This window comes from Panthera leo, chromosome D2, assembly GCF_018350215.1.
Source record: "Panthera leo isolate Ple1 chromosome D2, P.leo_Ple1_pat1.1, whole genome shotgun sequence".
NCBI classification, from domain to species: domain Eukaryota; kingdom Metazoa; phylum Chordata; class Mammalia; order Carnivora; family Felidae; genus Panthera; species Panthera leo.
The window spans coordinates 51320898-51341916 of NC_056689.1; positions in this window are offsets into that span (position 1 = coordinate 51320898).

Sequence of the window (21019 nt, forward strand, 5' to 3'; positions counted from 1 at the left end):
TTAGAAATCTGATAGGTGATAAATAACATCCCTGTGCGGTTTTCATTTCCATTGACTGCCATGGGTTAGACTGATCGTCTTTAACATGGTTAAAAGCCACTTGCTGTCTATATTCCAGCCCATTTTGCAAAAAGCTTCTTGGTAAGCTATGGTTTCTTTTTAAGACTACCTTCAGCCATGTGCCTGTCCATTTTGTAAAGTCAGTTTAGTGAAAATGTAATATAATCTATCGGTCCACTTAACCAGGCAATATACATTTAAATGTGTGCTACTGCTAAAAGGCCCAAGTGATAGACTTTGAACTATAGAGCTGCCATCTCACTCTGTCCTTGTGATACTTCATGCTCTACATGTGACACTTTGGACCGAGGAATTAAGTGAGGGGGCCACGGCCAATGCATACGTTGTAGTTTAGAAATCTTTATTTTTTAATTTTTAGATTAAAAATATAATACAAGATACCTCAATAAAGCTAATTTTTTTTATTTTATTTTTTATTTTTTTAATAAAGCTAATTTTTTAATGAGCATAGGTATATCTAAATTTGCTTTTCATACTCCAGTAGCCCACTTTACACATCCCCAATGAGTAGACAGAGCCCATCTTGGAGACCACTGACTGCAAGATAAAGTTTAAATCTTTTGGCTTGGCAGAACAGAAAGACCATCAGAATGTGGCCCCTGCCCCTGTTTCAGCCTGTCCTGTGCCTCGGGCCCCCTTGCTCTGGCTATATCTCTGTCCTTGTAGTTCCCTATCCTGCTGTCTGTTTCAGCAGTTTAGGGATTTACTGACCAGCAAGCTCCTACCATGGGCTGCCACATAACCTGCACATAACCACATAACCCCAGGAGCCCTGTTCCTATTCCACTAGGGAGAGACAGCTCCTCTGTGAAACCATCCTGACTTTCTCAGACTGACTTAGGTCGTATCTTGCTCTAGGCTCACCATGAACACTATGGCAGGACTCCTGACATCTCTGCGGAGCATCTAGCAAGCAAGCGCTACTGGGCCTCTTCCCTTGACTTGAGAATCACCCTACAACTCTCCTCCACGGGAAGGCGGCTTCGGAGGAGGCATAAGAAGAGGTGACTGAGAACAAGGTCCCACCTGCACTTGACTTTCTCTGTGACTTCCCCCATTGCTAGTGATCTGCCCAGAGAATTGGCTGAGGGCTCAGAACCTGGAATGGTTACTTGAAGGCAGGCCAGAGGCGGAAGTCCTCGCCAGACACAACGGGGAAAAAACTGAGCTAGTAGAAAGAACTAAGCCAGAAACCGGGCTTGATAGGTGAAATCTGAAATTCATGGAGAAGTCAGGTGGAATCCAACTGAGAGTAGCTCAGGGAAGCAGAATATAATGTGATTCTAGAAGGGAACTCTTCTGTCAGCACCTGCCCTCTCAGAGACGGTAAGGATTAGAACGAGGGACTCTCGTTCACACCTGTCTACCAGGCAGAGTTACCATTTTCCAGCATAGCCCAACCTCTTGTCTCTTGATTCCTCTGGACCTACCCAATTGTACCTGACCCTGCCCCCACCCTTGGTGCACAAAGGCCTCCTAGTCAGGGCCTCCCTGCCGTTCTTCATTTCAGATTCTGAAAGCCCCCAAATCTAAGATCTAATAGAGAGCTGGGAGGCCCCAGCCCACTTGTCAAACTAAGCCTGATCAGAGAGTGCTAACTAAAAGCAACACTTAGATCCCCATTTGACTTCTTATATTGATTATTCAATGAATTAGAACCCAGAGGGGAGGAGAGATGAGCTCCTGGCTTCCTAGATGTCACTCAATAAGTTTAACTGGGCAAACCTAATCAACCAAGAACACTTCACTTGAAGAAAGACTGAAAAGATAGTGAATGGTCTGGGGTACCTGGGTGGATCAGTCAATTGAGCACCTGATTCTTGATTTCAGCTCAGGTCATGATCCCAGGGTCTTGGGATCGAGCCCCATGTTGCTCCCATGCTCAGTGTAGAGCCTGCTTTAAATTATCTCTCTCTCTCTCTCTCTCTCTCTCTCTCTCTCTGTCTCTCAGAGCACCTGGGTGGCTCAGTCGGTTAAGCATCCAACTTTGGCTCAGGTCATGATCTCACAGTTTGTGGGTTCAAGCCCCACATCAGACTCTGTGCTGACAGCTAGGAGCCTGGGGCCTGCTTCAGATTCTGTCTCCGTCTCTCTTTGCTGGCACTCTGCCTCTCTATAAAAAATGAATAAACGTTTTAAAAAAATTATTTTAAGATTCTCTCTCTCTCTCTGTCTCCCCCTCTGTCCCTCTTCCCTGCTCATGCTCTCTCTCAAGAAAAAGGGGGGGGGGGGAGGGAATGGTCAACCTAAAACTACATTCAGGCTTTATACATCCTATGAAGAATTTCTAAAATGCAGATTCTGGGGCCTCTCCCTTGAAGTTTTGGCTCTGAAAATCTCGGATACCTGAGTATCTGAACATTACTTTCCTCGGTGAGTTTGGATGCAGGACCCTGTCCAGATGACAAAACAGGGAATTTAAACCTGAAGTTAAATCTGAAGTTGCTGGGGTCATCTAAGCACTGCCCTGGGGATAGTCATTCTGTGTCAGCTGCAACCCTGTTGTGAATCGTGTAGCAAACTACCCTTGTTCTGGTTGTGGGCTCATCATAATTTGACTTCCCTCGTCTCTTGCCCACGGGGACATAACCCACAGATCTGCCCACACGAACACTGTCCACAGCCGTCTTTCTCATCATAAATCAATACATGGGCATTTGCTTCCTTGTTCATTTCTGTGGTTTTGTTTACTACAGGCCGCTCCTGAAAAGTAGAGCTTCTCTCACGGTGCGGGCGCAAACCATTTCCTGCCATTACAGAAAGTGAGCCTTAACTGCGAGCGAGCTGATCAGTCTCACACCCCGACAGGTCCAGAGGAACGTTCCGAACACTAACTTCCTGCTGGAACCATCTGCTCGAATTCCATCAGCTCCCACCGCGCTCAGCGCTCCGCCCCCGCCCGGCCTTTGTTCTCCACTCCCGGGCCACCCACACTGTCGCTCCCCTCCCGGGGCCCCCGGGAGCCCCCTCCCCCCTTTACCGAGTTCTTCCAGTTCCCTACCACCTCCTGTCTTTTCAGTCCCTCCGCTCCTGGCTCTCTGATCTCATCTCTTCCCCTCCTCGGCTCTTGGTCTGTCTTGTCAACCATTGCTTTCCCCTCTGCTTTTTGTAGCGCGCAGCTACTTTCCAGCCCCTGCTGGTGGCGGCAGTTCTGGCACAACAAAAGACCCCTTTCTGTCATCCTCGCCTAGTGCGAGGACCCCGGTGCACGCCGGACCCCCGAGCGGGGCTGGGTGTGTGCCATGCCCCAGGCAGAGGAGGGGAGGAGGGGCAGACTCAGCTGCCAAGAGGGTTGAACCAGCCCCTTGGCTGTGTTCAACTCACTACAGTGAATGTCACCCTGTGCCGTCTTGGCAGCCAGCTGGCTTTCCTGGGCGATTCCCCTGTGAATTGCCTGAACTGCGCGCATTAGCATTCACACTGCATCACCATTCAAGGAAAAGAACAGAAGAAAAGCTCCACTAGATTAGACCAATCTTCCTTCCCAGGCAGTTCTGGGGGGGGGGGGGGGGGGGGGCGGTGTCCTAATAGGGGCCATGACTGACAGGCTGCCCTCCAAGCTATTTACCTCAATAGATTAGGGACAGCCTCACACAGCTTCTTTCCTTTGGTAACCTGTTATTTAAGCTTCTCCTTTATTCCCCTCTATCGAATTTGTCATCATGCCCTGCCAATTTCTGCTGCCGCCGTCCTTCTAACCCTCATTTCCTCACATCCTGGCTCTGGAGAGGGTCTGGCTTCTGTGATGACCTCCCCCCCACCAAAAGCGATCTTCAGCATTTTCACCTTCCCTCTCGGCCCTCCTCGGGAGGTGGAGCCGTTGCCCCTTCCCAGATCTCAACAGCCTGGCTCCACCTGAACTGACCCCTCTTCCCACACATGTTCCCCACTTGCAGTCCAACCCACTCTGGTCCAGTGTGCAAAACTTCACATTCATATCTGCTTGCAGTGGCCTCACCTGTGTTTTCTTTGAAATTCTACCACTTTTTAAAATGCCCACTACAAACCTTGTGATTTCCGTTTTTTTTTTTTAATGTATTTTGCTTATTTTTGAGAGAGAGAGAGAGAGAGAGAGAGAGAGAGAGAGAAACCAAGTGTGATCAGGGGAGGGGCAGAGAGGGAGACACAGAATCCGAAGCAGGCTCCAGGCTCCAAGCTGTCAGCACAGAGCCCGATGCAGGGCTCGAACTCATAAACTGTGAGATCATGACTGGAGTTGCCGCTTAACTGACTGAGCCACCCAAATGCCCCAAACCTTGCGATTTCAAGTGGGCCACTGGGATAGGATGAGATGCCACTGGGCGTGGTGTCACAGGTCCTGGGTTGCCAGCTTTAAGACCACTTTCTGAGCCTGTGAGCATGGGCAGCCTGGATTGGATGGGGATCCACCAAATGTGGGGCATCCCGATTGGATGGGGACCAGCAGCATGGGCAGTGAAAGAATTCACCCACGGCAGAACAAAAGAGTTTATTAAATACATTGCAAGGGAATGACTGTCTGCGACAAGGCAGTGGTGAGGGGCCACAGTTACAGGATGGAGTGAGAGAGTATGGGGATGTATGGAATTTTCCCTTTTTGGTAATCTTAGGAACTGCGCTGGTTGTAATTGGTCAGTTAGGGCCTATGGCTGTTTCCAGGTGGGCCACTTAATGAGCCTGTTTATATTCAGCTTGGTGGTCACTGTGGGCCATTTGGCCTTGCTTAAGTTTCCACTGCTCAAGCCTATTGCCTAAAAGAGGCCTCTACGGGCAGGTAACTTAATGTCTCTGAACTGCAGCATTATTAGATGATAATCATACTTCACAGGGTTTTGTACTTTGAACCAGTTTGTTAACAATCTGAACTTGATGAGGGATACACAGGATATGGTGTTATTTCGCTCCAGCTTCCTGCCTTCCACCAGGTTATATCAACTTGAACAACAGGTTTCTGGAAACTTTGGGTCTTAAGAACAAATCTCAATTCCAAATACTAAAAAGTCCAGTCCAACCCAAATGCAAACCTAAAAGCTTCTCCCCTGCCCTCACGTTTCCCCTCCCACCAATTCAGCTTGACTGGTGGCTCGGGGACCAGCTGGCATCTACCTTTTTTATTCCTTCTTGCTTTTCCATCCCTCTTTGGCCTGCTTCTGGGTCTTCCAGAGTCGAGCAAGGGGAGGCAGAAACAGAAGAAAGGTGGCTGTCTTTTTTCGTAGCTGGCACTGTCTTCACCATGGAGACCCTCTCTCATGACAGGAAATGAAAGCCTGGGTCTTGTGGTAGCAGATGCCTAGATTCTTGGGTGGCCCCTTGAGGACGGAGCTCTGCATTGCACAGCTCCCAAAGGAAGTCAATGCATTCTTCACCTGGCCTCTTGATCCCACGCCCGGTAGCACACAGCATGTAGCCTCTTCTTGGCAAGAAGGCCCTTTCAGTGGGGTCCCAATAAGATGGACGGAGCCCGGTTATCTTCCCCAATGTCTGATTGACCCAGGAAACCTTTGCGTGTTTTTGCCTTCTCAATACCAGTCATGCAGGCTCTCCCCTCCTCACACTCTCTCTTTCCCTGCCATGGTGGGCAGCTCTAGCCCAGCTTCTCCCCTCAGGATGTTGAAGAAAGAAGCAGCTGTTTCACATCATAACCAGCAGTCAGTTAAGGCAAGAGATGCCAGTCTCCCCTAATCGTTCTGGGACCTCACTTCGCCCGGCTTAGGGGAAGGTGGAGCCCAGAGCTTGCCAGTAGGTCAACGAGTCAACAAATCTCTGCCTCAATGACATTCTCCATCATCTGTCTCTTCCAGTCTTTCCCACAAAAGGTAAAAAATGACAGCGAGAGATGAAAGACCAGCCTGTCTGTGAGTCTTCGCAGGGATGTAGCTAACGACTCCAGTAAAAAAAAATGTGGGGCTACTATTATCCACCGTTCTCAGATTTGGAGGCCTCATCTAGAAGTCCAAGACCTGAGGGGCGCCTGGGTGGCTCAGTCCGTTAAGCGTCTGACTCTTGATTTCGGCTCAGGTCGTGATCTCACGGTTCACGGGATCGAGCCCCACATCGGGCTCTGCACTGACAGTCCAGAGCCTCCGGGGGATTCTCTCTCTGCCCCTCCCTTGCTCTCTCTCTTTCTCTCTCAAAAAAATAAATTAAAAAAAAATTTTTTTTTTTTAAGTCCAAGACCTGAGGAAAAGCCCCTTTCAGTATTCATCCCATGTAGAACAGAACAAATAATGTCAAATTCTCCACAGAGCCTGGCATGGTATACACTTAATAAGTGGTCATTTTTACGTGGCTGTCCTCTATGAATGCTAAAAACAGTATATACACATGAGGTCATCTGATGCTAGTTCTCTGTCAACTTTGTGTAAAATTTGCTATCTCTACGCTGCAATAGCAGTCCATTCTATCTTATTCAATCATTTTTTTCATATGTATATGCGTTGGATTTTTCATTAGAATGTAAACCTCTTGAAAGCAATTATGCTTTTTCTCTATTCCCTATACCATCAAAAATGGGGCTGAGCATGTCATAATTGCTTAAGTAATATTTATTAATTTGTTCTCTTATTTTCCTTTACTTGATCTTCGATGATATTCAATTTAGAATTCTGTCATATTTTTCCTTCGGGACTTGCCATTGTTTTGTGGGTGCATTTTGCTATACCACGAAAGCCATAGAGTCACTGAGTGTAGGCATGCAAACGTTTGCCTCTTTGCCATCCTTCCTCGGTCTAATCGGAGAGCAAAGGTGAGTAGACAGGAATGGTGGACCACAGGCTGCAGGAGAAAGGTGAGGCCCCACGAGCACACTGCATGTAATGTAGAACGAGGCCATTAGTGACTTTCTGAAGAACGGTTCAGGTCTTAGAGATTCCTAGAGGGAAACTCAGACTCGTTGCAGGTAAGGGTTGTAAGCCAAGGGCAGCAAGCCCATTTCACACTTAAAATGAAGAAGGTAAAGAAGAAAAGAGAAGACCCTGTAGAGAAAAACTGCCCTAAGGAAGCAAAGGGGATGTTGGAGCAAGTTTATAGATCAAAAGAAAGGCACGCTGTGGTGCGTCCTAAGGGTGACAACGGGTGCCAGCAATAAGAACCTAAGCGGTGGGGTGCCCGAGTGGCCCAGTCCATTCGGCATCCGACTTCAGCTCAGTTCATGATCTCAGGGTTCATGGGTTCAAGCCCTGCATCCAGCTGTGTGCTGACAGCTCAGAGCCTGGAGCCTGCTTCAGATTCTGTCTCTCCCTCTCTCTCTCTCTCTGCCCCTCCCCTGCTCGCTCACTCTCTCTCTCTCAAACATAAACATTAAAAAAATAACATCATTAAAAAAAAAAAAGAAGAACCTAAGCAGAGATTGGCCTGGAACAGGCACTCTCAACGAGGGGCGATTTTGCCCCGCAGGGGATATTTGTCACTTTCTGAAGAAATTTTTGATTGTCATGACAGTGTGAACTATTGGCATCGAGTGGATAGAGACCAGAGATGCTGTTAAACCTACTACAACGCACAGGACAGCCTGCCCACCTTCCCCCTGCCCCTAACAGCAAAGAATTATCTTGCCTGAAATGTCAGTAGCACCAAGGTTGAGAAATCTTGGCCTAGAAAAGGGCGACATGGAAAGTCAGCATGAGATAGACACCCACTAAAACTAGCACAAGGAAAAATGGAGGGCATTTGACAGGATTCAGGGGAACTTCCCGGAACTCAGGTTTGGAGGCACAGCCTCGTAGGAACTGGAGAGTGATTTGGAGGCCATTGCCTCCATCTTGCTCAGTTTGGGGTCACAGGCTTCCCTTTTCTTCTCTCTGCTCACCTGCTGGGTCTCCTCCTTCCACTCTGCTTTCGCAGTACATGGCCCAGGCTCCCAGTCCCAACCCTGATCCCACTCCTGGCCCATGGTTTATGGTCCAAGTCTGTATATAGGCATTTGTTGCAATCTTGGTGCTGGGAGACCCAGATGGGCCAGTCCCGGCCAATGAATGATCTGGCTTTGAGTCCCACTGTAATCGACTATGGCCAGAGGGCAAGACCCTACCCATAGTCCTCTCAGCAGGGCTGTGGCAGGCAGAAGTGGTTTTTCCCTCAGAGACATGAAGAAAAAGAGTGGGTGAGGCAGAGAGAAAAGTATTCTAAGGAGTTCAAATCAGGTGGCCCGAAATCTTGCTAAAATGGTTACCTGCCAAGACCAGGGCCTCTGAGAAGATCATGGGGAACTGCAGAAGTAGGTGAGCTGGAAAAGAATAGCTGTGGGGGATTTGATCAGGATCTGACCAAGAGGCAGGGATCGCCAAGTGGCTCTAAGAGTCTCCACTACAACTGGAGAGGCGCCTGCTTCATGCAATGAAAAGGAGATGGGCTTCCCCTCCCGGATCACAACCGCTGGAGAGCCATTTTTTGGCCTGTGGAGAGACTGGGGCAAGTTCGGTAAGCGACCGAACAGGTGAGAGTTATAGGGGGAGACACTCCAGCCAAACAAGACTTCCCAGAACAGACGGTGAGAGGCTGAGAGCTCACAGGGTCTCATCACTCCTCCCTGGGAAACCAGACAAAGGGACGCTGCTTCTGTCCGAAGTTGGCCTCCTTCAAATCACCCGAAGTGGATGTCCAGAAAGGCTTCCTGCCTCCCCTCTGCTTGTGTAGTGGGCAAGTTATCAATTTATTGCCTCTCAGTTCCAAATATACGCTTCATTGCCTGCTCTGTGATCATTCAGGTGGGCCCTCTAAGCATTTTTCCATTGCAGCAAGCACGGTGTTACACATGATCAGCATAGGACATTGGAGGGACTCGAGGAGAAAGAGGCTTCTCTTCCTACATCCAGTATGCTTTCATCTGCTTCTTTCTGATCGCACTGCAAAACCTACGGAGCTGTGGAGTGTGGAACATCCGTGGCGTTCCACCCCAGCCAAGAGCCCAGACCTACAACGGTTTGACAAATTCACACCCCTAGCCTGGTGACCACCTTGTGGTGGCCCTCCTGATGGAACGTGGCGTATGTTCTACACACACAACATATACACACGTGCGCACACATGGGACGTGTGCACCTGTCAGCAATCACTCTCTCTATGCTGTGGGATTATGGGTAACTTGTATTTTACTATTACATATATATGTCAGGAATCAAGGCCGAAAAAAGAGGTATGAATTCTCAAATGTCAAAAGATCATCTTTCTCCTGTCTTTTAGAAAGAAAACTTCCCCTGGGGCACCTGGGTGGTTCGGTTGGTTAAGTGTCTGACTCTTGATTTCAGCTGAGGTCATGATCTCACAGGGACGGAGCCCTCCATTGGGCTCTGCGCTGACAGCACAGAGCCTGCTTGGGATTCTCTCTCTCCCTCTCTCTGACCCTACCCACCCCCTCTCAAAATAAGTAACCTTTTTTTTTTTAATTAAAGAAAGAAAACTTCTCCAAGTTAAGCTGGTATATATCAGTAGGTTAACTTTCCTCATGTAAGTGCATAGAACTATTACACGAGCTCTTATATTGGTTTGGAACACATGGAAATATACAGAAACAGAGCAGGCACTTCAAGTCTATTTACCTGCTGCCAAGGACAATAGCAGCCCACCTGGGAGGATATTGTACACAGAAAAATACATCTTGTATTTCTTTCTTGAAACTTGGGACGTGGGAGGAGAAATGAAAAGAAATATGGAATGCAAGCACATAGGAGTAATTATATATGCAAATGTGTAGTTACTTATTCATTTGGGGTGTTTCATTTGCCCTTGCAAATGTGTATTCTGAAACCACACAGGATGAGTAGTGTATACCCTGAATCTCTACCTTAATTGCTTTATTGATTTTGGCATTCCGGGAAGAAAAGCCTCAGGAAAGACAGAGGGGTGGTATGTTGGGGATGGGGTTGCATTTGTGATCATAATTGTGCTGTAATACTTGTGAAGCCCAAATTCTCTGCCCTCTTTTCCGTGGGTTAGAAATGTTTGTCTGTAATATCAAATGAATTTATTCCTTGACATTTAAAAGAAACACTCAAGTAACATAGTTTCAATGGGTTAAATCAATTTCAATTTCTGGGAAATGAAGGAGTGTGTGTGTGTGTGTGTGTGTGTGTGTGTGTGTGTAAATCATTTTCCAAGCCTCTTGGATTGTGCTGACACCATTGTTATTTCTTGAGAATAGATCCTTCCTAAGTCACCCACTCATATTTTGAAACTTGCCAGGATTTGAAATAACTTGATGCATTTTCAGTGCTAAAATTACCCTTGGAGGAAAAGTTCTACACACCAAACGTTACCCAAAAAAAAGGACTCTAAAAATGCTAATTTGGGGTTGTTCATGCCAGGAAGCAAGGCTGGAGAAGAAGTGAATTCATCCCTGCCCAAGTTAGGGAGGGAAAAAAATATCTGCTGTGCCTCTCGAAGCACAACTCTGTTACCATCGCAGCTTGGAAGCCTGCTCGTCATGCTGCTGTGTGTGCTCCTTCACCTCTCTTTGGCATTCTGATTCTTTAGCTAAGCAAAATGAGGAGTGAATCCAAGATGTCCACATCTGGTGAGTAGCTGGGGTGCAGGGATGGAATGCACAGTGAATAAATCATATTGTTAGCTAAGAAACTTTTTCTTCTTTTTAAGGCAGTTGTCGTAGTCTAGAAAATGCATGACTTTCTTTAAGGAAAACTACATCGCAGGAATATGCATGTATATGAAACAGTATTGGCACCACGATTTCATGAATAATTATCGCTACTCTGATTAGGATTAGAGACACTGTGGTTTAGCTAATGACTTTGATCTGGCTTTAACGAGACCGTGGCTAAGTTGTTTCAGGTATAGGTGATGGTTTTTCTAAGAGGCTTCAGTTACCTGGGCTACAAAACCCACTCATTTCACATCACATCCACCAGGCACATAAATAAATGACCAAAATATGATGATTTAGAAGATTCATTTGATCACAAATACGGATTTTCTCTTCTAGCCTTGATACTCTGTGTTTCCTCTTTCTGGAAAAGTCCCCTCTCTCCATCTTCACCACTCTCTGGCCCCTCCCTCACCTTCCACCTTCCCTCCACCCCAGCCCCCATGCATACTTCCTTTCATTTCCCACAAGACAAACTCTTCTTCCTGATTCACTTTACGTGCCCACTGCATCCCAAAGACCAACTTAAATTAGGTGCCCTTCTGTGCTCCTTCAGCACCCCCACCTATATCAGCACTTATTAAGCTGAATCGTATCTGGTTTTCTCATCTGCCTCCTCCCGCCTGACTGGAGGGCTTCTGGAGGGCAGTGATTGATGCTTTAATCCTAGCATTTTATTCGGCACAGAGTAGATTCTCAGTAAACGATGGTCAAGAGATGTTAAAACGCTGTGCCTCACAGGATTGGCCGAAGATCCAATGAAGTGAGGCAAAGGAGATTGAGTTTCAAATGGCAAAGCCCTTTCTGAGTGTTCGATAGTTTTGACAAAATGGAATACACAAAAAAGTTGTTCTGTTGTGCTCATGTTTAAGTGGAAGTTTGGAACAGCCTACGCTTGTTACAATGAATAAAGGGAGTTGGGAAGGGAACGGATCTTTGCTCATCATTTTCCCTGTGCCGCACACTTTTTCATATATTCTTATTAATCCCTTCAGCAATCCTGGAGGCGATATTAATATCCCCATTTTATAGAGGAGGAAATTGGAGCTCATAAAGACTAAGACACTTGCCAACATCACACAACTAATAAGTGGCAGAACCAGGATTTGATCCCCATCTGTCTGCCTTCAGAACCCACGTTTGCTCTCCTGCAGGATGATGCTGTTGCAGAGGAAAGAATCTTGGGCCATTCATAATTACCTTGCTCTTTCCTATCCTACCCATCCCCCATTCCACAGATCTGGAAAAAAAGGAGGGGGGGAGGTGGTGGGAGGGGGGGGGGGGGGGGGGGGGAGAAATTACCCAAGGGCGAAATTGCCTAAGGCATGCAACCCAGTAGTGTCTGAGATGGGGATGGCCCAGGAATCTGCACAAGTGTTGATGCCCAGAAGCCAGGAAGGTACTGCATCTTTTGCACAGCAAAAAGAAAAGGTATTCACCCATAGGGTAAATCAGCAAATCCACAAACCACTGGAGTCTGATAGTCAAATAAGTGTATTTTTCAAGCTCTGTTTTTATCCCACAAATTAAGGAACATAGGAATTTTTGTTTGTTTATTTTTCAGGTAGCCTCCAGCCCAACATGGGGCTTGATTTAAGACCCTGAAGTTAAGAATCACATGCTCTACTGACTGAGTCAGCCAGGCGCTCCAGGGTTTAAAATTTAGAAATTCTAAAAGGGATGGTAAACAGGTGTGCCTGGGTGGCTCAGTTGGTTAAACATCCGACTTCAGGTCATGATCTCAAGGTTTGTGAGTTCAAGTCCTGGGGTCTGGGCTGTCAGTGCAGAACATCCTTCAGATCCTCTGTCTGCTCCCCCCCATCTCAAAAATAAACATTTAAAAAAATATTTTTTAAAAAGGGGATGGTATATGTTTTCACTCTTATGTGGATCCTGAGAAACTTAACAGAAACCCATGGGGGAGGGGAAGGAAAAAAAACTGAGGTTAGAGTAGGAGACAGCCAAAGCATAAGAGACTCTTAAAAACTGAGAACAAACTGAGGGTTGATGTGGGGGTGGGAGAGAGGGAAGGGTAGGTGATGGGCATTGAAGAGGGCATCTTTTGGGATGAGCACTGGGTGTTGTATGGAAACCAATTTGACAATAAATTTCATATATTAAAAAAAAGGGGGGGATGGTAAAACAAAGTCAGTATTATATATCCAAGAAGGGGAGGATGAGAACCATAGCACGTGTTATAACAATAGTCTGGATTATTATTAAGAACACAGTCACTTACATATTATTATATTAATTGTATTATATTATATATAATGTTATATGTATTATTATAATCATGATAGATACAATCAGGGTAGAACAAAATCTTGACTATGATATATAATTAGTGTGTCCTCACATTTCCAGTAGAAAATCTGCAGTAAGTTTGGGAAATGTTTTGTGGGTATACATGGGGAGGTAGGATTATTTTAACATCAGGCTGAAGCACGTTTGAACCTCACATGGAAGGCACCTAGCCATCACCAGAACATCCTGTGTATTCTAATAGCTAATAAAGGACCAGCTTCCTTTACTCAGGCTGCGCCTTCAGTCATGAAGGAACACACACACACACACACACACACACACACACACACACCTCAAAAACTCCTATGCATTTTTGGAGGTGCTGCTCCAGTGTTATGTGTCCGAAAAGCCCTTCCAGACATACTTAGGGAGAATTAGTTACTACTGTCTCCTCTGCGTGCTCATGCATCTTTGTACATACTTCTGCTGTAGTTCCGTTTCACACTGTGCTATGGTTAATGTCCTTACTGCTGGACCAAGAAATCAACAAGAGTAAGAACTAGGTCTTAGCATCTCTCTGTTCTCAGAGGTGATCTCTGAGTGCTATGCAGTAGGTGCTCAATAAATGTTAAGAAAGGCGACCTAAAAGGAAATGTTTACTGCACTTTATACCCTCTTGCACCACTAGAGGGCAATGTAATCAAGATTACTGAACACCACTGTTGTAGTTCCAGATGAATAGATTTGTTTCTTGTTTTTGTTTTGTTTCGGCCATGCCTTTTAATGAATTCTGTACTTCAGGGTGAGCAAACATTTCACAAGTGTAAAAAGAACACTTGAAATAGAGGCTAAGTGCTGGAGTGCCGAGGAGTCTAGGGATTAAGTCCCTGGCCTGGCAAGAAGAAACCACGGACTACAAATGGGATTAGAGATGCTCCTTAGCCCTCTCAGACGTGAAGCGGCGATCTGAAACACTGTAGCTACATCTTTTCACATTTTTACATGCTTGATCCTCCACATTAACCCCAGGGTGAAGTTAAGCATCACTGCGTTTAAGGGAAATCTGAGGGATAAGGGAATTACATTTATGGGGTGCACGCTGAGGGGATACAAATTGAGCGCAAATTTCAGTCTAAGCAGTTTCTACATGTCCGTTCTGAGGCGTAGCAATTCCACAGCTGGTTTTCCTCCTGTTCTCATTTCAGGCCCTTGGCAGGACAAGAATTCGAGGGGCAAGTTTCTCATGAGACATCTCCTCTGTCAAATGTAATACGCTTTGGAGGAAACTCCACTCAGTGACCATTGCCGTGGTGCCAGAAGATACCTCCAGGAACCCTTTCCAGGTCTCTTCCACCACGGGGAAGCTCTCCACCCTTTCAGCTCCCGTAGGGTTTGTTCCCCGTGAGAGCCCCCGTCACACTCCACCTTGTACTATATTTATGCGGGTACCTGCGTCTGCCCCCCTCTAGACTGTTACTCCTGTAGGCGGGTTTCTTCATCCTCATAGTGCAAAGAGTGTCTGTTAATACCTTACATGTAGTAGGTGTTCAGTACATTTTGTTTCATTAAACCAAACGGAAATGAGTTTGTGTTCCACTAGCCATGAATCTGAACCTATTTTTTTTAATTATTTAATTTTTTTTTTAAGCCTGATTTTTTTAAGTCTATTTCCACTTTCTTTTCACACAGCTGACTTAGCAGCAGCACCTGTCAATTTTAAATTTGGATAGATGCTTGTTTGATTAAACAATTTTTTATCATAAACATTTAAAACCGGTCCAAGATTTAATTAACAGTTACATACTTATTTGGCCTAACTAGTTCCCTCACCTCTATATTTAATGGTGAGGTGTGGACAAAAATAATAGCTTTTTTTAAAAAAAAACAAACAAGTTAATAACTAATGTCCCTTTTCTTACTGTCTCCTGCCCATTAAAGCTATGGTTTGAATGATTTAGCCAATCTAACTGCATTTCAAAATACAAACAAGTTTATTATTGTCTAATGTATTCAAAACATAAATAATTGGCAAACCGTTGAATAACTGTGGTTATAGTACAGACTTGGTATAATTCTAGCTCAAATCATTTATTTGTTTCAGGTTCTGTTCTTAATGTTGGGCCTAATGGGAATAACTTCTAGTGGGGCTGAAAACGGAGAAACTTGATGGTTATCAAGATTAAGTAAACCTGTGTAGCAGTACTTAATAATAAATGCGTGACTTAATATAGGCTTTAAAATTTGGAAATAGCTTACAGCTTAATATAGGCTTTCAAAATGCTTCCTGTGTCTAGAGACCCTCTTTGTCTAGGTAACCAGTGGACTAGAGGCATTCTGTGGTCCCTTCTACCTTAAATATGCTGGCATTTTTCTCGACCGTATCAATTCTATGACAAGGCAAAAAATTAACACAAACTTAGCTGCTTAAGACAATACCCATTTTGATCTTACAGTTTTGTAGGTCAGAAGTCTAGGCAGGCTTGGGTGAGTTCTCTGCTTGGGGTCTCACAAGGCTGACGTCAAGGTGTCGGCCAGCTGGCCCTTCCGTGGAGGCCCTGGGAAGAACCCACTTAGGAGCTCATTCAAGCTGTTGTTAGAATGCAGTTAGTTGCAGTTGTAGGGCTGAGGTCTCTGTTTCCTGGCTGGCAGTCACTGAGTCCTCTTGCTCAGCTCCTTCAGGCCACTTAAAACTCCTTCTTGTGGGGGAAGGCCACGATGGCACATGAAATCCTTCCCGTACTTGAATCTTTCTGACTCCCGCCACCAGCCAGAGAAAGCGCTCCACTTTTCAGGACCCATGGGATTAGATGAGAGCCAGCTGCATAATCACCCTATTTAAGGTCAGCTGTGCCACATAGCACAATCACAAGTGTGACATCTCATCACATTCATGGGGGCTGGCTTTCAGCGAGGGACCTCTTTGAGGATCATTTCAGAAATTCTGCCTTCCATACTGACCAATGGAATTTCCACCTCAAGCAGTCAGTCACGGGGACACCTTTGCTGCCAGACAGGAAGATTTCACCCACGCCAGAGATAAGGTTTTCAGAATCATATAAGATTATTTTATTTAATTAAATGGACGTCTTTTAAAAGTGCCTGTTGGAATTTTATAGAATCCTTTCTAAGATTGTTCTGGTCCCTTTTCCTTCATGTCATTTCCTCAGAAAACATTACCTTTTTAGGGAGATAATAGGTTAATCACAGATACAATAAGCAGCTTCAAGTAAAAAGAATATTCATATTCATGAGGTGTCATTTACAGAAGTCTTTTTATGCCTAATCGTCTAAGATAGGGGTTAATAAACAATGCAATTCTCTTTTGGCTATTTTCATCTGCCACTCATTAAATTTTAGCATTTGGCTATTTTTATCGGCAGAGTACAGATGTGATGAGCTGGCACCTGAGGGAGGAAGATGACGATAAATGTGCAGATCACTGTTCTAGAACATTTTTTACTTTTGTGGAGTTGGAAGAGTAAAGGAACTGTTAGTTTTGTTTAAGTGTTCTCATCTGACTGTTGACTGGTTGACAGGTGACAGGTCACTTTCCACTAAGTAAACTCTACACTAAACACTACATAAAACTCATCTTCTCCACTTCACCCTGTAAGAGGCATTAACAATTGTTGTCATTGTGACCGCAGCGAACCTGGCTTTTCTGGCCTTATAAAACTAGAGTTTCATCAGCAACAATGGACAAAAGAGCCTAAAATCATAATAAGGCCATCACTAAGAATGCAGCTTCCTCCTTAGAAATGGCTTTCCAAAAGAGGTTTGTAATCATGATGATAAAAGTATATGAGTATCAAGGTAGTCATGGGACTTCTTGACTTTCACCATGAGCTTCTTTACCAATTTATTACTACTTCTATATTTATTTTTGGGACAGAGAGAGACAGAGCATGAACGGGGGAGGGGCAGAGAGAGAGGGAGACACAGAATCGGAAACAGGCTCCAGGCTCCGAGCCATCAGCCCAGAGCCTGACGCGGGGCTCGAACTCACGGACCGCGAGATCGTGACCTGGCTGAAGTCGGACGCTTAACCGACTGCGCCACCCAGGCGCCCCATTACTACTTCTATATTGATAGCATTCCCCCCTCCCTCCCCAAGAAGATGTTCTAGTGCCATTTAGTATTTTGTCACTAAGCAAAGCTCCTGCATGGTGAAAAGAAGGGTCAAAAGAAAGAAACAATGCATCAGAATGCATTAGTACAGACCCTGAAGCCAGGAACCCCTTGAAATTCTGGAAGATGTCCTCATGTTAGCAATCCTCAAGTCACAGGATACTGTTACCTTGTAGGTGATGAAATGAGTCAGTACTTCAGCTCCCTATGAAGAAAAATACAGTAGAAATAGAGTGGACCTAGGAAGGTTTAATGCACCCTCTTTGTTTTTAGAGGAAATTTACCAGGTGAGTGCTAATGACTGCCTAAATAGTGATACTGGGAGCCCCAGTTCCTTATCTGTCTGCCCTTTAATAATGAACTCTAATACCTGATGTGTTTCAATAACACAGGATTTACTACAAATCTTTCCAAAATGTCCTCTGTTGCTTTCTTGATCAAAATCTGATTATAACATAGTACGTTGGCAAAGCCCACAAAGGCAGAGTCTCTGTGAAGCATTTAACATTCTTCTGTTTAATAATATTTGTTGAGCCTCTGGGCCAGAAGGTTGCAAAAGGGATTCTCTGTACCTGTTCCAAAAAACTTCCAGAGGCAATAGAAATTATTAGCCAAAGATGCTTAACTTGAATCACCACCTCAATAAGAGCTGATTATTTCAATATCTCTAGTAGAAAATGTTCTATTAAGATGTTAGGCAACAAGGAGGTGCTGGATAGGCCCTCAGTAGCAGTATTTCATTGTGGCCAAATCTGAGTTTACAACATCCTAAATGGTATGCAATTCCTCAAAAGGAATAAAGTGCACCTCTATTCCTGCCACAAACATTTTTTGAGCAACTATTCTGCATTTTTTGGAGAGTAAAGAGATGAATCTGCACAATTTACTAGATATGATTGTTTAATTTCCCCATCTGTATAATGGGTTTGAGTTCTACGAAACAGAATAAAGGAAACCTTATTTAAAATAGAGTCTGGACGCACCTGGGTGGCTCAGTTGGTTAAGCCTCCAACTCTTAGTTTCAGCTCAGGTCATGATCCAGGCTCAGGTCATGATCTCATGGTTTCCTGAGTTTGAGTCCCGTGTCAGGTTCTGCACTGACACTGTAGAACCTGCTTGGCATTCTCTCCTCTTCTCTCTCTCTCTCTCTGCTCCTCCCCTCACGCTGTCTTAGTCTCTCTCAAAATAAATAAACAAACTTTAAAATTGAATCTGGAGGCCAAAGGGGGAGCGCTCATACTCTACCACTTAGTCAATCACAGATGCAAACTTGGAAGAATCCTACTTTACTACTCCCAAGGGAGGAGGTAGGAAGAATTTCTCCTTGCCCAGCAACTAGCTCAGCCAATAAGAAAATACCACAATTCGGCCAATGAGAAACTGTCATTAGCCTGAACTCTCCATTTCCTCCAATGGATGTTAGTTCAAAGCAGCTGCTCCCAACTTCCTTCTTCTCTCTATGAAGTTCCTCTCTTTTGAACTCCAGACTTGCCTATGTTTTGCCACAGCTTGCATGTCCTGGATTGCAATTCCTCTGCTATTCCCAAGTAAACTGGTTGTTTTACTTTTAAAGTCAATAGTCCCTACTCTACAGCAATATTAAAAGTAGGTTCCTGAGAAGAATACATGAGCCAATCCTTGGAAAGTGCTTAGCACAGCCTCTGATACCCAGTACGTGCTCATTGTTAGATTTATTAAAATGCATCACAATTCACAAAGCACTTTGTATGTTTTCTCATTTTGCCTCACAACACCCACGCAAGGATAAGGAAACTAACTCAAAGACAGAGTGATTTTGCCGAGGCCACATAATTAGTTAAAAATTGGAAGAAACAGAAAATCCACTGTTCAAAACTTCTAATTTTACTCTTTCCAATACCTTGCATTGAAATATAGAGGCACCTTTTCTAACTCTGAAGGGAAATGTTCATACTTGTACAGACGTGATTGCAATTTCTGAACTATTCATCTTAGAATTAAGACGACACATTTTACTTGATGAGGATTGTGTTTTCATAACTGAAAGAAAGGTTAAACTGATAGAAATTCAAACAGTTTACTAGTTTTGGGATCAACTAAGATGAAAACAAAACAAAACAAACCGTGTGTGTGTGTGTGTGTGTGTGTGTACGTGCACACGTGTGCAAGTGCGTATACACACACACACACTGTGTGTAACAGGAATGTGTTCAGCTGCAAATGACAGAATAAGCAATTAATACTAATTTAGGCAAGATAGGGACTTGTCTCATAAAACAAGAAATTTAGATATAGGTAGTCCAAGCTGATGCATCAGTTAGTTCCACAACGTCAGGAATGTTCCAGATGTCTTCCATCTTGTGACTACACTGTCAGTGTTTTGGCATTCATCCTCATACTTGCATCCTCATGGTTACAAGATTGTAGCACCAAATCCACACATCATACACTAATTTCAGGTGGGAAAAAGGTAGCAAAACTTTGCCTAAAACACTCAGCTTACACTTCATTGGCCTAAATTGTCATATGGCCACATGTAGCTACAAGGAAGTCCAGAAAAAAAGCCTCTTTTGGTTGGGCATACTGTCATCTCAAATTGAATCAGGGTTTTGTTAGCAAGACAAAGGGGAAGGATGAATAGCAGCGTCTGCCACTTTGACTTATTTTGATGTCGTCAGCAACCTTAGAACATGTAGTTTCTTTTATTTTTTAAATGTTTATTTTTGAGAAAGAATGTGAATGAGCGGGGGAGGGGCAGAGAGAGAGGGGGGACAGCGGATCTGAAGCAGCCTCTGTGTTGACAGCAGAGAGCCCGATGCAGGGCTCAAACCCATGAACTGTGAGATCATGCCCTGAGTTGAAGTCAGACGGTTAACCCACTGAGCCACACAGGTGCCCCAATTTTTTTAAGTTTCATTTATTTAAGCAGTCTCTACACCCCATGTGGGGCTCAAACTTGACTCTGAGATCAAGAGTCACACACTCTTCTGAGCCAGCCAAGTGCCTCCATATAGTTTAAGTTAGATTCATGAAAATTTGAAATAGGTGCATCATGCATGGGATGTTTTTGTTGTGCCATTGTTTTATTGTTGTTTTTTGTCTCACGAGTAGAAAACAAATCTAAAATTGGGGTTAAAGATTTAAAAGAAGTATTTACCTGCCTATACTGAGGTATCTAGGGGTGTCTATGTGTGTGTATGTGTGTGTTGACATACTGCTATTCCTTTGGAAATATCGAAAGATGGAATCCAAAACCAACTTGAAACACTCCATTTTACTGCCATTCACATTTTCTTCTATGTAGCACTGGGCTAAGACAAGATGTTTGTTTCATCCACAAGTGCCGACTCCCATGAAAACCAAGGGAAAAAAAAACTTAAAAAAGGAAGAAATTATTGAGAGTGTTAGGCTTGTTATCAGAACTCTTTAAGATCTGCCCTCATTATCAGGGAAGGTTTGCCTGCAGACATTCTAAAGAGTGAAGTTGAGAGGCAGTAAAGCCCATTAATAAAGATGCCAAACTTTTAAAAAGTTGAGATGTGACTCCAGAGCTATGCTGTGCAATAGGGTGACCATTAGTCACATGTGGCTGCTCAAATATAAATTAACTAAAATTTACAATTCAGTTCCTCAGTCACAATACCCACATGTAGCTAGCGGCTATCGTACAGGCCAGTAGAGATATAGAACACTCTCACCATTGCAGGAAGTTCCATTGGACAGTATTGGACTTTCAAGAAGCATTCAAGACCAAATTGTCTGAATGAGTACAGCCCATCACTCAGAGCATTTTTCTAATTCCTCTCCGAAAACTGTCTTCAAAGCTCTTACAAACCACACTAAGAAAACATCTTATTTCATTTATTCTGAGCATATCAAGAGCCTCCTTAACAACACACTCCAGATAGCGCTCCCTGAATAGCGATTCAAGGAGTAATTAGGCATGCCCCTTCTGCTCTGTGCCATGACCTACTGGGGGGAATAAATAACTAAGATGTAAGGTAATAG